Source organism: Callithrix jacchus, chromosome 16, assembly GCF_049354715.1.
Source record: "Callithrix jacchus isolate 240 chromosome 16, calJac240_pri, whole genome shotgun sequence".
NCBI classification, from domain to species: Eukaryota; Metazoa; Chordata; class Mammalia; order Primates; family Cebidae; genus Callithrix; species Callithrix jacchus.
In genome coordinates, this window is record NC_133517.1 from 4,672,446 (window position 1) to 4,685,770 (window position 13,325).

Genomic DNA, 13,325 nt, shown 5'->3' on the forward strand with positions numbered 1-13,325 from the left:
GTGTTATTGCAACTATTACTGATCACCTGTAAATGATAAAATGATTCACTTTTATTCACTTCCTATAACAGGATGTAATGATAGCCATATCTGCTTTCCTAAAGTCCCATTTCGTTGTTGGTGGCAGACAGACAAGTGATCAAAATACAGATAGGCTGAATCAAATTATGTTGGCCCATCATTTTGCCCTACTCCAATCAATAATGCCCTTACAAACAATAGTGCACTACTGTAAATCTAAATGTCAGAGTCCAGGTTCTTTATCATGTCAGTCTAGCCTGCCTCCCAAATAAAGGAAACAGTGACTTTCATGGACTAGCAACCATGGGCAAAGTTTCTAAACCTGAGGCCACAGGAGACTGAGGCTCTGTATTTACATTTACCTCCTGTGGAGCCTCTAATTATGAGTCTTTCACAGGGGTCTCTGGTGCCAGCTTACTTTTCACCCCCATCTCGACTTTGCTTCTTTGCTTTTAGGCTATTATTGCTAAGGTTACTTCAGGTACTATTTCTTGCTTCTGTTCTGTGATACTTCCCCTTTCAACACACATGGCTTTCCTTCTCCTCAGATTAATACCGTGGCCTGCCAGGAGATTCAATTCAATGTTTATCAGGAACCTAGTCTGCATAGATGTTAGACACTTACCTGCATCTATTATTTAGCTCCCTAAGGAGCCTCACTGGTCTTCACTCTCCTCCGTGTTCATGGGGCTCGGAAGGGCACTTACAGAGAAGAGATTGATGAATGAAGATTCATTCTGTTTTTATTGGAAAAACCTTTCTCTAAGAAAAGATTTTTTAAGCAAGAGTGAGAAAGCTATGAATAGAAATCATAAGAGTGTACAATTTGTGAATGAACCCTTACCAAAAATTAGCTTTAAGTGTCTAGAAGGCTTAAAAACACATTTCCCTAAAGATATTTTTTATTGAATTTTTACTTCTTCGGTACAAACTCCAGAGTCACATACCGAAAGTACCTGAAATTGAATTTTATTTCTACCACACTCAATTATAATGTATAATATGAAAGTGCAATTTATTTGATTTGATTTTTTTTTAACTCAGGAATACACTGTGCTTATGAGTGAAGTGTGCTGGGGAGCCAAGAGGCAGCAAAGCTTTGCCCCAGGTTATGAGACAAAATACACACACACACACACACACACACACACACACACACACATATATATATATATATATATATTATTTTTTTTTTTTATTTGCAGAGGCGTATACAGGAAGTCATGTGAGGAGAAAAAGCAGGAAGCCCTGGGGCAGGGATATTGAGGAATTCATGATGCAGGCAGAAACTGGGGAGCAGGGAATTTTGTGTGCCTATAAGCACATGAGCAAGTCAGGAGAGCCCAGGGCTCCATCTGCTACAGCTGAAGCTACCAGTGGAATGTCAGCCTGTAGAGGGGAGAATTGCTACTGGCCCAAACATTTGAGTTCCTTACCACGTCAAGCAGGCTATAATAAAAATAGGAAGAGGTATCCAGAGTAATGCAATCCGTAGAGAAAGAAGGTAGAATGGTGGCTGCCAGGCGCTGGGGGAGAGCTGGGAATGGGGAGCTGATGCACAAATAGGAGCGCTGCCTGTTTTGCACGATCGGAGAGTTCTGGAGAGCTGTTGCACAGCCACGTGGGCGTGCTCAACACTACTGAACCGGATACTTAAAGAGTCGAAGGTGTATTTGACCACAGTTAAATATAAAAATAAGGAATATAATTTAAGATCTGACATGATATCCACAGTTCAACAGCAATGGAAAATGAAAATTTAAGGTGATTGTCTATAAAATGTAGATGCAAAATGTACTTGTCCGAATAACCAGAGCAAAGGGACAGAAAAGCCCCTGCTGGGTGCGCTTCCTTAATCACTTGCTCTGTCCCTGCATTTCAAAGAGGCTGCTACCTCCTTTCCCCCGACAATACAATACGGGTGGGCCTGTCAAATACATGGGGAGAATGCTGTGGCGTCTGTATGGGTACAGTGACTGTTTTTCCACAGCAAGCTCGTTGACCAGGTTGGAATTTTCCCCACAGAAACAATCTGAAGATATAAATAACCACGTGCATCTGCCTGGCTGTATCCCTGCACACACACGCACGCACAGCTGTAAACAGCCGACACATAAGCAGCTCAGCACTGCTGGGCCGCGGGTCCCTGGGAACATTCAGCCGATACCTGGAGCCGGCTCCGAGGGCGGGCGGGGAGACCCTGGACGGGCCCGGTCCTGTCCGCAGACAGCCTGCAGTCTGCAGAGACCGGCCTTTCAACCGAGACGCGATGGCCCTCGAGGGCCACGACAAGCTGGGCGAGAAGCCCCCAGCCAGACCAAGCCGAGAACCAGAGAATGAGGGAGACCGAGGACTTCGGTGTGCAGGCAGGCGGAGGAAGGGACGAGGTGGGAGAGCAAAGGTTGCGCAGAAGGGTCAGCAGATGAAAATGATCCCACCCAAACAAAGAACCCATTGTCATCACCAGCACAGAACCTGACCATGAGCCACACACTTTGGGGATAGGACATACACAGAGCTGTTTAGGAGCTGCTGGAGAGACGCGCGCCTGCTCAAACAGGGATAGGAGTTCCGGGCCCACCCGTGCGCGGGGCAGGAGGCGGTGCGGGGCCTATGAAGTCCCAGGCGCACCCTCAGTCCCAGGCGCACCCTCAGTCCTAGACGCACCCTCAGTCCCAGGCGCACCCCCAGTCCCAGGCGCACCCCCAGTCCCAGGCGCACTCCGCGCGGCTGCACCACCCCAAAAGCGTCTGTGCCTCCTGCTCATTGCCAAGCCATAAGAGACAGTCCTCCCTTGCCTGGTGGTTACACTACCAAATTCATTCATTCTCCAAAACCTTAACAGAGTGAAGCCTTTCAATGTACTGAAATAGAATGATTTTCAGCTTGCCCAGGGAAGAATTCCTACACTATGGTGTCAATTCTTTCAGCTTGTGGTTTTACCCAGCTGTAGAAGAAGATTACATTTATTCACATCTTCTATATTTTCTTCCTAAGATAGTGGTTAGGGACACTGATGTCAGATCGGGCAGACCCAGGACTGAATCCTGAAGTCAGCTAATAACTGGAGGATTTTAGGATGTTCCTCAACTTCTTAAACATCCGTTTCCTCATTTCTAAAAGGAACGTAAATATAGAACCTGCTGTGCAGAGTTCAACATTGGATAACGGAGGGAAAGAAAGTAACCGCCCAGCTCAGCTAAATTCTCAATAAAATGGCTCTTCTCATTTTTATTTTCATTACTACTTCATTTGAATTTAAGTGTGTTAAATGATGTCCTCATCTTTAGGGTAGACTATTAAATGAAACACGGACCTTTACAATAACAACAATAAATTTAATTGTATGTTCAAAAAATCAAACCAAGCCCATTGTGTAGGTACAAAGCCACCTTTGAGCCACTTCAGTGGTCACGGCCATGAATGACGGCCGCGCATGCTGTTTTAGATGGCGGCACCCTGCACAGCTGCAGGACACTTCTCTGTTGATGTATTCCAGCCCACTGGGTTTCTGCCGTGGCTGCATTTGCATTTGCCTGCACTGCTTTCCTTCCTTCCCCTTTGGTCATTGACTAGCTCCTGACTACCTCATTCCATTCTAGCGCAGTTCTCTTCTTCACTCTCTCTCCTCGTCCCCCTCTCTTCTGTCTCCTCCTGTTTCTTTCTCTTTCTCTCTCTCTCGGTACATTCTAGTCTAACTTGGGTAACTAGTTGCTCCAAACCGTTTTGTATCCCAGCAGCTCATGACCATATAAAAGAGAGGAGCGGCTTTGAAGAAAAGGGCCACCTACCTTTCAACATCCCAACGTCGATTACGTCGAGTAAACAGTTGTGAGCTGGGTTGGCTACAGGACAGTAGGAAGCATTTCGCAGGTACTCACAGATGATCCTCCAAGCATCTTTGTGATGTGGGGTGCTATTATTACCCCTTATAAAGATATGGAAACTCTCTGCTCATGGTCACAAATCTAGTAAGCAGCTTTCTTGGGAAGCCAGCTGAGGACCATGTAACGCCCAAGCAGTGTTCAGGACGTGGCATCTGTGCTACAGAGACTGGGTGTGTCACCTTGACTTCGGATCTTCTGACTTTATCTTTCATCAGCCCTTGCTAGGAAGCCTTCCCCTTTCCATCATCCGCCTATGACAAGACCGACAATGGAAAGGGGGAATGTAAGACAGGGTGAAACCTTTGAAGAATCAGTGTAGAGAGAGGCTGTAGACCCTGGGCATGGTTAGACAACCAGGTACACGGTACACTCCTCCAAATTTGTGAGAAGCTCACTCCTGCCCTCCAAAACCAGCTCATCTAATGAGAAAGACCAACATGATAGAAGCAGATTCACAGCCAAGCCACAGCCCTGCACAGGCCAGCGTATGTAACAAGCTTCCAAGAGGAGCCCTGACCCTCAGCGTGTGGGGTTGGAAGGCACAGCAGGCCACCAGAGGGTCGTTCCAGTGAAGCGTGAATATCCTCCAAAGGAGAGGATGACAGTGAGAGGGCCCTGGTGGTGGCAGAGACAGTATGAGAAAAGGACACTGGACTAAAGAGTTTCTGGTCTGTTTTTGTCTTCGTTTGAGGGAAGGTAAGTGAACCCTAACAGGATCTTCACCGGCATGCTTCCCTTCGGAGGCTTCTGTTGCTCTGCTGTTTCCCTACTTAACTTTTCTTTGGAAAATGTTCTGATTTTAAAAGATAAAAATAATGAATTCAGCATAGAAAGATGAGACCTGACTAGTGAGGGCACGGGGCTGGGTCTCAGAGATGTCGCTGATCTTGCAAGTGCGTCGGTGGGAGAAATCTCAAAACGACCCTTTCACACCCTTCCCAGCTTCACACACAGCACTGTGTTCAAGGTGGGAATGAAAAAAAGCACAGTCCCTACATTTTCTTAAGTGCTTCATTTGCCTGGTCTTTTTTTAATTTCTGAAGAAAATAGTCTCAATCGTGTCTGGGTCTAGCACCAGAAGTTAACGATGCGTTGCCGCCTCATGCCCACTTTTCTCTACTGAGTGTGCTTCAGCTTGCCGAGAGCTGTCATTCATCCGTAGTTCGTCTTGCAGACACTCCTCTGAGCTCTCCACTTCCCACCCACCTTCCCTCTCAGAATGGTCGCTCTTCTCTTGGAAGAAGAGCAATGACTGTGCCTTCCCACACCTAATTATTAAAACATGGAATCACAGCCTGAAATACGTCCATTTTTGCTCACCAGCACTGCAAATTGTCAGCCTCTGCCCATGGTCACCAAGACAAGCCCACCTCAGTCTCTGAGCTGCTGTCCTCTGTCTACAGTTCCTCTTTGTACATACTAGGCAGAATGATCTCTTCAAAACCAAGGAAAGCATGCCATTTAATCTGGCTTAAAATATGCTGGTGGCTTCCCGCTGTACCCAGAATTTGAGGAGCATTTCTCTCTTTGGATTCATAGTTTCCTGTATGATCAGGACTCTGCACTCCCTTCTCTCGGCTCCCTTAACCTGCAGGCTCACTCCTACCTGGGCGCCTCTGCTCTGCTGGTAAATCTTCTCCCAATCCTGGTATGGTTGGTTTTGTTCTGTCAATTACATCTCAGTTTAAAATTCACTCCTCAGAGAAGGCTTCCCTGGACAAATTTAAGTCGCTTTTCTTTTTGCATGACATTTAAATATTCTCTGACAAACACGCAGGGACACTCTGCAGGCTATTTCTGTTTCTTATTTCCTGTTCCTTCTATCCTCCCAAACACAAACACTCCTATGAAAGTTTTATAAAAGTAGGGAACTGTCTGCCTTATTCAGCCCCACAGACCTAGCAGAAATCAAGAAATATGTACATTTTTAGAAGAAATATAAAAATGCAAAAACAGAGAGAATAAGTTGGTGACTTGCCATCCAGTGCTTTCTGTTTGTGTCTAAAGCACTTAATTTCACGTAAACATCACTTCACAAAAACAAGGAAAGCTTCTTTTTCTAGTCCTTTCTATTTTCGCCACAAATATACACACACTGAGCCTTTACATCAGGCTTTGCTTTTCTCAAAAAAGATATAGGATCTAATTAAATGTGTCACTGATTGCAAGGTACTTCTGGATGAACCACTTCTGGATGAACCACTGCTTCTGCAGTGAATTGAGACGCGCGTCTCAACATTAGTAATAGCTTCAAGAATAGCAGTAGGACTTCTTTCCAATGCTTTCTCCATCCCAGTTTTTGAAATAAAAATAAGAAGAATAACTAACTCAGGGAGCAAATGTAGTTAGCAAAACTAGGTGTTCATTGAAAACACAAATGAAAGTCAATTTCACGTAATTCACCACCAACATGAAAATAAATAAATAGGAAAAAATGCTGAGAAAAGTCAATATAACAGATTCTCAATCCCATTACTTTGCCTCAAAGACAAAAATTGTTAAAATTACATATCAAGAATGGAGCCTTTACACATGTATATATGTGTTTTTGAAAGTCTTGCAGGCACACAGTCATACTGCTTTAAAACAAGAGAAATCTTTTCTCAAACTGAAAGTAATAGTCCCCTTCTTGTGGACTACCTATGATTTATGTGTGGAGTGAACCTGTCTGCTATGGTTATTGGAGAGCTACTTTGCAAGGCCCATGGATGTCAAAAGCATTCAGATCAGCTTCATCTCTCATCCTGAAACAGTAATAAGAAAAAAACATTATCAGATTGTAGAGACTGCGTGCCAACTCGACAACCCTGCGCAGCTCCAGTGATCCTGAAGGCAAGTGCTACTGTGCACGTTGTGCCAATTAATGAAAACATGAACCTTGGGAACCTTTCTCCAATAGCTTTGTATCATATCAACATCAACAAGCAAACAAGCGAAGATAATCAGGTATTCCTAGCATGAAATTCTAAGAAATGTCAGAAATCCTTTTATCCAGCACTTCCATAAGTGAAGAAGAATGAAAAGCTCTCTTGAATATTGCCGAATAATCTTGACAGTTGAGGTTTTAAGAATTAAGGCAGTGTAAAAGTTTAGTTTGTAGTTATATTTATTAAGAAACGTCTTTAAATTTTATTCCACCAAATATGTCTTTAAAACACAGCCCGTAGCCACCTCAAGGTCCATTCGGAAGAGAGGAGATATCAGGAGATGTCATGATTTGCCATTGAGAACGATCGCTGACAGTTAGGACATGACAGCTTTTCTCAGACAGCCCTTGCTGGACCGTCGTTCCCATGGACATGTCCCTGAAAGCTGCCTGGACGTGTGCGCTGTCCATGTTCCTTCTCTAGTTTCACTCTGCAGTTGGAATGTGAAAGTCAAGGAGAAGCCCTACCATAACGAGATGGTGCCTAATTTTGTATCATTCTGCATTTCCCAAAACCAAATCACCCACAAAATTCTTTTATGCCATAATATATATTAACATACGTGGCACTGTAGTTTGCAATTTGCAGGATACATTCTGGGAAACTTTCAGCAATAAAATCTATTGTAGATGCATTTTTTTCCTGAAGCTTCTTACATTATTTTAATAGAGTCATTGGATTTTATAGCTGTAAGTACTTAAAATGATCTAGTTCAGAGCCTTCATTTTACAGTTAATGTAGGGAATCACAAGGTCACACAGCCTATACAAATTGCTGATCTCGTACGTGAGGACTGTGTTCTCCCAATGCCCAGGTCAGGGCCTTTTGTGACACCAAAAGAAAAATAATCCCTTTTGCACTCATCTTGAAAAATAGTAGAAAGAACAAGAAATTTGAAGTTAAAGATCTGAGGATAGGGGCCAGGTGCGGTGGCTCACGCCTGTAATCCCAGCACTTTGGGAGGCCGAGGCGGGCGGATCATGAGGTCAAGAGATCGAGACCATCCTGGTCAACATGGTGAAACCCCGTCTCTACTCAAAATACAAAAAATTAGCTGGGCATGGTGGCGCACACCTGTAATCCCAGCTACTCGGGAGGCTGAGGCAGGAGAATTGCCTGAACCCAGGAGGCGGAGGTTGCGGTGAGCCGAGATCGCGCCATTGTACTCCAGCCTGGGTAACAAGAGCGAAACTCGGTCTCAAAAAAAAAATCTGAGGATAATTTCACCGCATGTTATGTGTCCTTGGGCATGTAGATTCCTCTTCTGGAAAAGAGACGTTTTAATCATGCTTTATCTGCTTATCTCATGGAATTTTTGAGAAGTCCAAAGAAGCTGATAAAATATGTAAAGGCACCGTCTACAACATGGAGGGCTAGTAACGTATCCGTGCTCCCTAATTGAATATTATTGTGGCTGCTGCATTTTGTGGATCACCATTTGGAAAAGATTAAAACTCTGCGGTGATTTTGGGGAATTCATTTTATCAGGCTATAGTTATGATGTCTTGCTAATGGAGCTGTGGCTTGTGCACCAGATAGGAAAAGAAGGCAGATGGACGATTTGAAATTGTGTTACATGCGTTCATTCTCTTTGGAAAACAGCATACTTCTTAGCATAAAAAAGCGAAAACTTGAAATGATTGATAATCTTAATGAATTCAAGGAGGAAGCAGCCTAACATTCTAACAACAAAAAAATTGGGGTTTATAGTACAATGTTGATATGATTTCCTCTAAGAAGGCATTCGGGGCATCAAGAATCTTCTGTTATTTAATTTGAATGAAAGCGCAGAACTTAATGCAGTTCCTATTGTGCTGTAGAAGGATGCTTTGTTGGAATGAATTGTTATATGTTATCAAATAAATGGTATCAGAATTTATCATTGTTGTTTTATTTTTATTTTCTCCAAATATTCCTTTCTTGACCTCTGTATCTGCAATTTTATTCTAAAGTTCTAAGTTCGACTGATCTGATCTATGCCCAATGAAAAGGAATGCTCTTTTCTCCATTATTTACGGTTTTTCCACTTTTATTCCTTGCTTCAGATATTTTTAATTCTATAAGTGTAAACACACTGATGCATATTAACGAACGCTGAGACTCACCAAAATGAAGCAGTAAACTTCATCTCATCTGGATCTCAGCCAGACTCCTGTAGTCTGAACCCAGCTGGGCACTGAGTCCTATGCGCATTCACAGTGCCACTAGTCTCCCAGCTTCCCTGGACTTTAAGTCAGCTTTGCTTAGATCTGGCATCATTCGCTAAACACAGCTGCCAACTATTCAAGGTGGGAGAAAGGAGTCTCTAGCATTAAAAATAAGTGGTTTGCCGGTCTCACTAGCTGCGGAATTTAGGACAGCACAATGTTCTTCTCTAGAGACACGAGAGTTAGAGCTACGTAAGTTATAACCTTCTCTGACCCTCTACTTGGTCGGAGATATTATGGAGTAAAGAAAAAAAGCAAAACATCTCAATGTCATTTGGATTCCAAGGGAGCAAATAGCTATTTCTGAAATGAAATGGGTAATTTGCTATTGATTATTTTGGAAGCTGAAGGGAAGAAACAATAATGAAAGCAACTGTATTTGTCCCTGTCAGAGAAGCGCTGTTCAGATCAGACAAGTTCACTACATGCTAGATGTCGAATGAACTAAAAATAATGCAGCTGGACATCCGTGCATCACTGAAAGAATTTAAAACTGTGCAGCAGGAAGTACAGGTGTATCTAAAACATATCTCAGTGCACGTGTCTGTTTGCAGCCCTACCCGCTAGGCACAAGCAATTGCTGAAGTTGTTTGTTGGTGCTGAAATTTCCTGGTGATGACCTCGTAGTACCTCTTACCCATCAAGCAGGCACTGTGAAATTGTGCCAGACGGTGAGATACAGAGGGATTACTGGAATTGTCAAATCACCGAAACCCTTTAGTAGTAAGAGGCCAACCAGTGCAAAAGTTGCATTCTTTCCGCCAATCCTATTCTCCAGTCACCCTAGGATTAATCTCAATGTCTCCTTGAATAAGTATTGGTAGTGGCAGTTAGAGTAAAATAAGTAATAAAAACCATGAGACAGTCTTGTTTTGTAAGGACTCACTAGCACACCATCCTGAATACACACACACACACACACACACACACACAAGCCTTTGATTTCACTGTCAAAAAGCAGCATGAATCTATAACAGCATTTGGAGTGTGACTGAGGAAGAGGGAAGAAGAAATAGCAGCTTTTCAAATCTGTAACCTGGAATTGAACCATGTGCCATTGTTGTTTTGATAGTGAGGCAATCTCTCTTCTTTAATCTGACCCCACCCTACGTGACCATATGTAAAGAACGTAACTTTAAAAATTAAGTGAATGGCTGGGCATGGTGGTTCTTGCCTGTAATCCCAGAACTTTGGGAGGCCAAGGAGGGTGGTTCACCTGAGGTCAGGAGTTTGAGAACAGTCTGAGCAACATGGTGAAACCTGGTCTCTACTAAAAATACAATAATTAGCTGGGCATTTGGGGAGTGCCTGTAATCCCAGCTACTCTGAAGCTGAGGCAAGAGATGCTTGAACACAGGAGGTGAAGGTTGGCGGGAGCCCAGATTGACCCATTGCATTGGTTACAGAGCAAGACTCCAAAAAAAAAAACCAAAAAAAACTAAGTGAATTAAAATAAATTTGCTTTTGAGAATTTTGTAAATTCTACTACTTCCCATGTAGCAGTTTACGGCAGACCGTGGTGAAGCAACTCCAAGGTGTCCTGGCATTAATGCCTCTCTCTGAATTATTACAGACATAAACAGTTAAAAGAAAATAATTTTAAAAGTAAATCAAGCCTTTTAAGACATTATTCACCACCTCATTAAAAAGAAAAATAATCAGTGCAGAAGACCTTGAGTGAAGCAGCACACATACAAGCCACCAAGCCGTTAGTTACCTTCCTGTGAATGCGCTATCACCTAATGTGTCTGTCATTCTGCCTCCCATTCATTTGACACACAAATTCCCAATTAATGTTTTCAAAGCTCAAAAACATCCTCTCTTTCCCGTTCCTCCCGATTTTATCCAGACTCCTTTACTTGGCACTCAAGTCCCGGAGTTTTAAATGCAGCCTGATTGATATTCTTCTGCGTCAGCCTCGCCCTCTGCCTGGAGCGCACCTCAGTCCAAGGGAAAGATCAGTCACCCCCAGTTCTACCTGAATGTCTCTGCCTTGCGGTTTTCTGGAACTCTGGAACATAATGCCTGTAAATAATCATGATTTAATTTCAGGAAACAAATTGTCTCTTATTTGCCTGGGAGGTCCTCTCTTTCATGGGGAAGTCTTCATTATTCTTCCAGCTATACCTTTGGTCTATGTGGAAGAATAAGGGTCTATATTTTTGGTATAACCCGCATCTTGAAAGCTACATCTGATCCTCCCAAATCAATGTCATTTCCTCTGAATGAAGAGATGTCTTTTGCATGTAGAAACCTGAAAACTTTACTACAAGTCCTTTCGGGGAAAGAGCCATGCTTGATTCACTTTGCAGTCTTTTAGTATTGCATCCAATCTGAAGCTTTGCATTTTAGATCCTATGAAAATTTTGGAACTAAGAAATAAATGCAGTGTCAGACTCTGCGCCAACTTACCGGGTAAAATACTTTTACATCTGTTCTTTACTGGAAATTCTCAAGACATAAGAAGCAAAAGTCAAAAAAGTTGATAAATCTCTACATAAGACAAAATACACCATGTCTGGGGGGAAAGAGAAGGTGCTGGAATTCCATAAGCAAATGTGTTGCATTTTAGTGAGTGCACGAGACATTTGGGGCACACTTCAAATCATCAGAGTCAATGACGGATGCGGGCAATGGCTTTGGACACAAAGAAACTAGAAGAACAAAATGCGTTTTTTCTTCCTTCTTCTGCCCCAAATCTTTTCTTCCAATGGTTATAGTGACATAAATACATACTGAAAAGACCACGTGTTTATTTGCAGAAAAAAACAAAGACTGTTCTCCAGGTGTAGAGGAAGCATGCGTGCACTTGGAAGATAATAGAGTGATTCTCTGATGTGCTGCAAGATCCTGACAGGTGCATCCAAGACCGAGGGTAATACCCTGACTCTTAAATCTATGTGGAAAAGCACACACTTCTGGGGACAGGGAGGACAGGCTGCTATAAAGCCAGATTACTTTGGTAATCATGATCTTCAACTGCAAATGTCAGTAACGAGATGTAATAAGATGCTCATGGCCTCTTATTATTTGCTTAAGAACTTTCCATTAAATGCCAACCTAGTGATTAATTCTTCTTAATGGAACTTTTCCCTGCTTTAATCTCACTTTCAGTGATAATTAACACTTATCAATTCTCACTACAAATGAAAGAGCTGTTTCAGAGAAAAGGCTGAACTCAGGCACCTGGCACTCTCATGGTGAAGGCAGATTGAGAAAAGCGTAAACTTTCCCTCTGCAGAAATTTATTGCTGTCCAAACTCACCAATTAAAACTTAAATGAAGTTTATATATTATAATAAATTAACAAAAATTGAGAACAAAAATCAATGAAAAGTAAAGACTTCATCAGTTGAAAAACTTGCATCACGACGAATGCACAATGAGTGAATGTGTCTACCAAGGTAAAAGGTAAAACAGAAAACTTCCCAGTGTCGTACCTGCGGGAGTAGATTTCATAATACGTAAAAAAGACGGAACACATAGCTATGTTGCATGTGACAAACACCATACTGAGAAGAGACTGTAAGCTCCCTGAGAACAGGCTCTCTGCATGCTGAAGACGGACTCCAGACTCAAACAGGCACTCTTTAAGCCCCCTTTTCTTGCCATTAACCATGTGACTTGGGGCAAGAAATAACCTTTACTGTCCAACAGGTTTTTTTCATTTGTGAAACAAAAATCACAACTGGTCCAGCTTCACGGGACTTCTCTGAGCATTATACAACCCTTAAGCCCTTAGGGCAATGCCTGGGCCACAGTGAGTATAAGCTATTGTTATTATTCCTGGCATTAGTGCCCTCCAAAGATCAAAGAGAACCCAAAAATATTTTCTTGAAACTGTTTACAGATTATTGAAAGAACTCTTGCTAGCAAATTTGTGATATGGCACTAAATTTACAGAAACCTCTATTCATTGCAATTTAACCATCAAACAATTTATTATTTAATATATGCAAGGTATACACAAAGTAGCCCAGAAAAATAGGCCTATGTAGTAAAGGAAAATTTCACAAGTCATCATACCCATTCTTGATTACAAATTCACTACTAATGGAATTAAAGTAAAATGAAAATAAATTATTTAAATAATTTAAATACGTGTTTTAGTGAAAAACTGAAATAGGCCAGGCATGGTAGCTCAAGGCTATAATCCCCATACTTTGGGAGGCCAAGGTGGGTGGATCATTTGAAGTCAGGAGTTCGAGACCAGAGTGGCCAGCAATGTGAAACCCTGCCTCTACTAAGAAAAAGCAAAAATTAAGGCCAGGCACGGTGGCTCA

At 42.5% G+C, this 13,325-nt stretch overlaps 1 protein-coding gene and 1 pseudogene across 8 annotated transcripts in view; both read right to left on the minus strand.

Annotated features, from left to right (window-relative positions):
• SNTG1 (syntrophin gamma 1) overlaps nt 1–13,325 on the minus strand; it is a 924,527-nt gene that overhangs the window by 850,559 nt on the left and 60,643 nt on the right. The gene's annotated exons all lie outside the window — the stretch shown is intronic.
• Nucleotides 1–13,325, minus strand: part of LOC108588609 (uncharacterized) — a 38,764-nt pseudogene continuing 25,439 nt past the window's right edge. Inside the window, exon 1 of the transcript XR_013528225.1 lies at nt 1–13,325. This exon is cut by the window's right edge and continues 25,439 nt beyond it. The product of XR_013528225.1 is annotated as an uncharacterized LOC108588609 (transcript).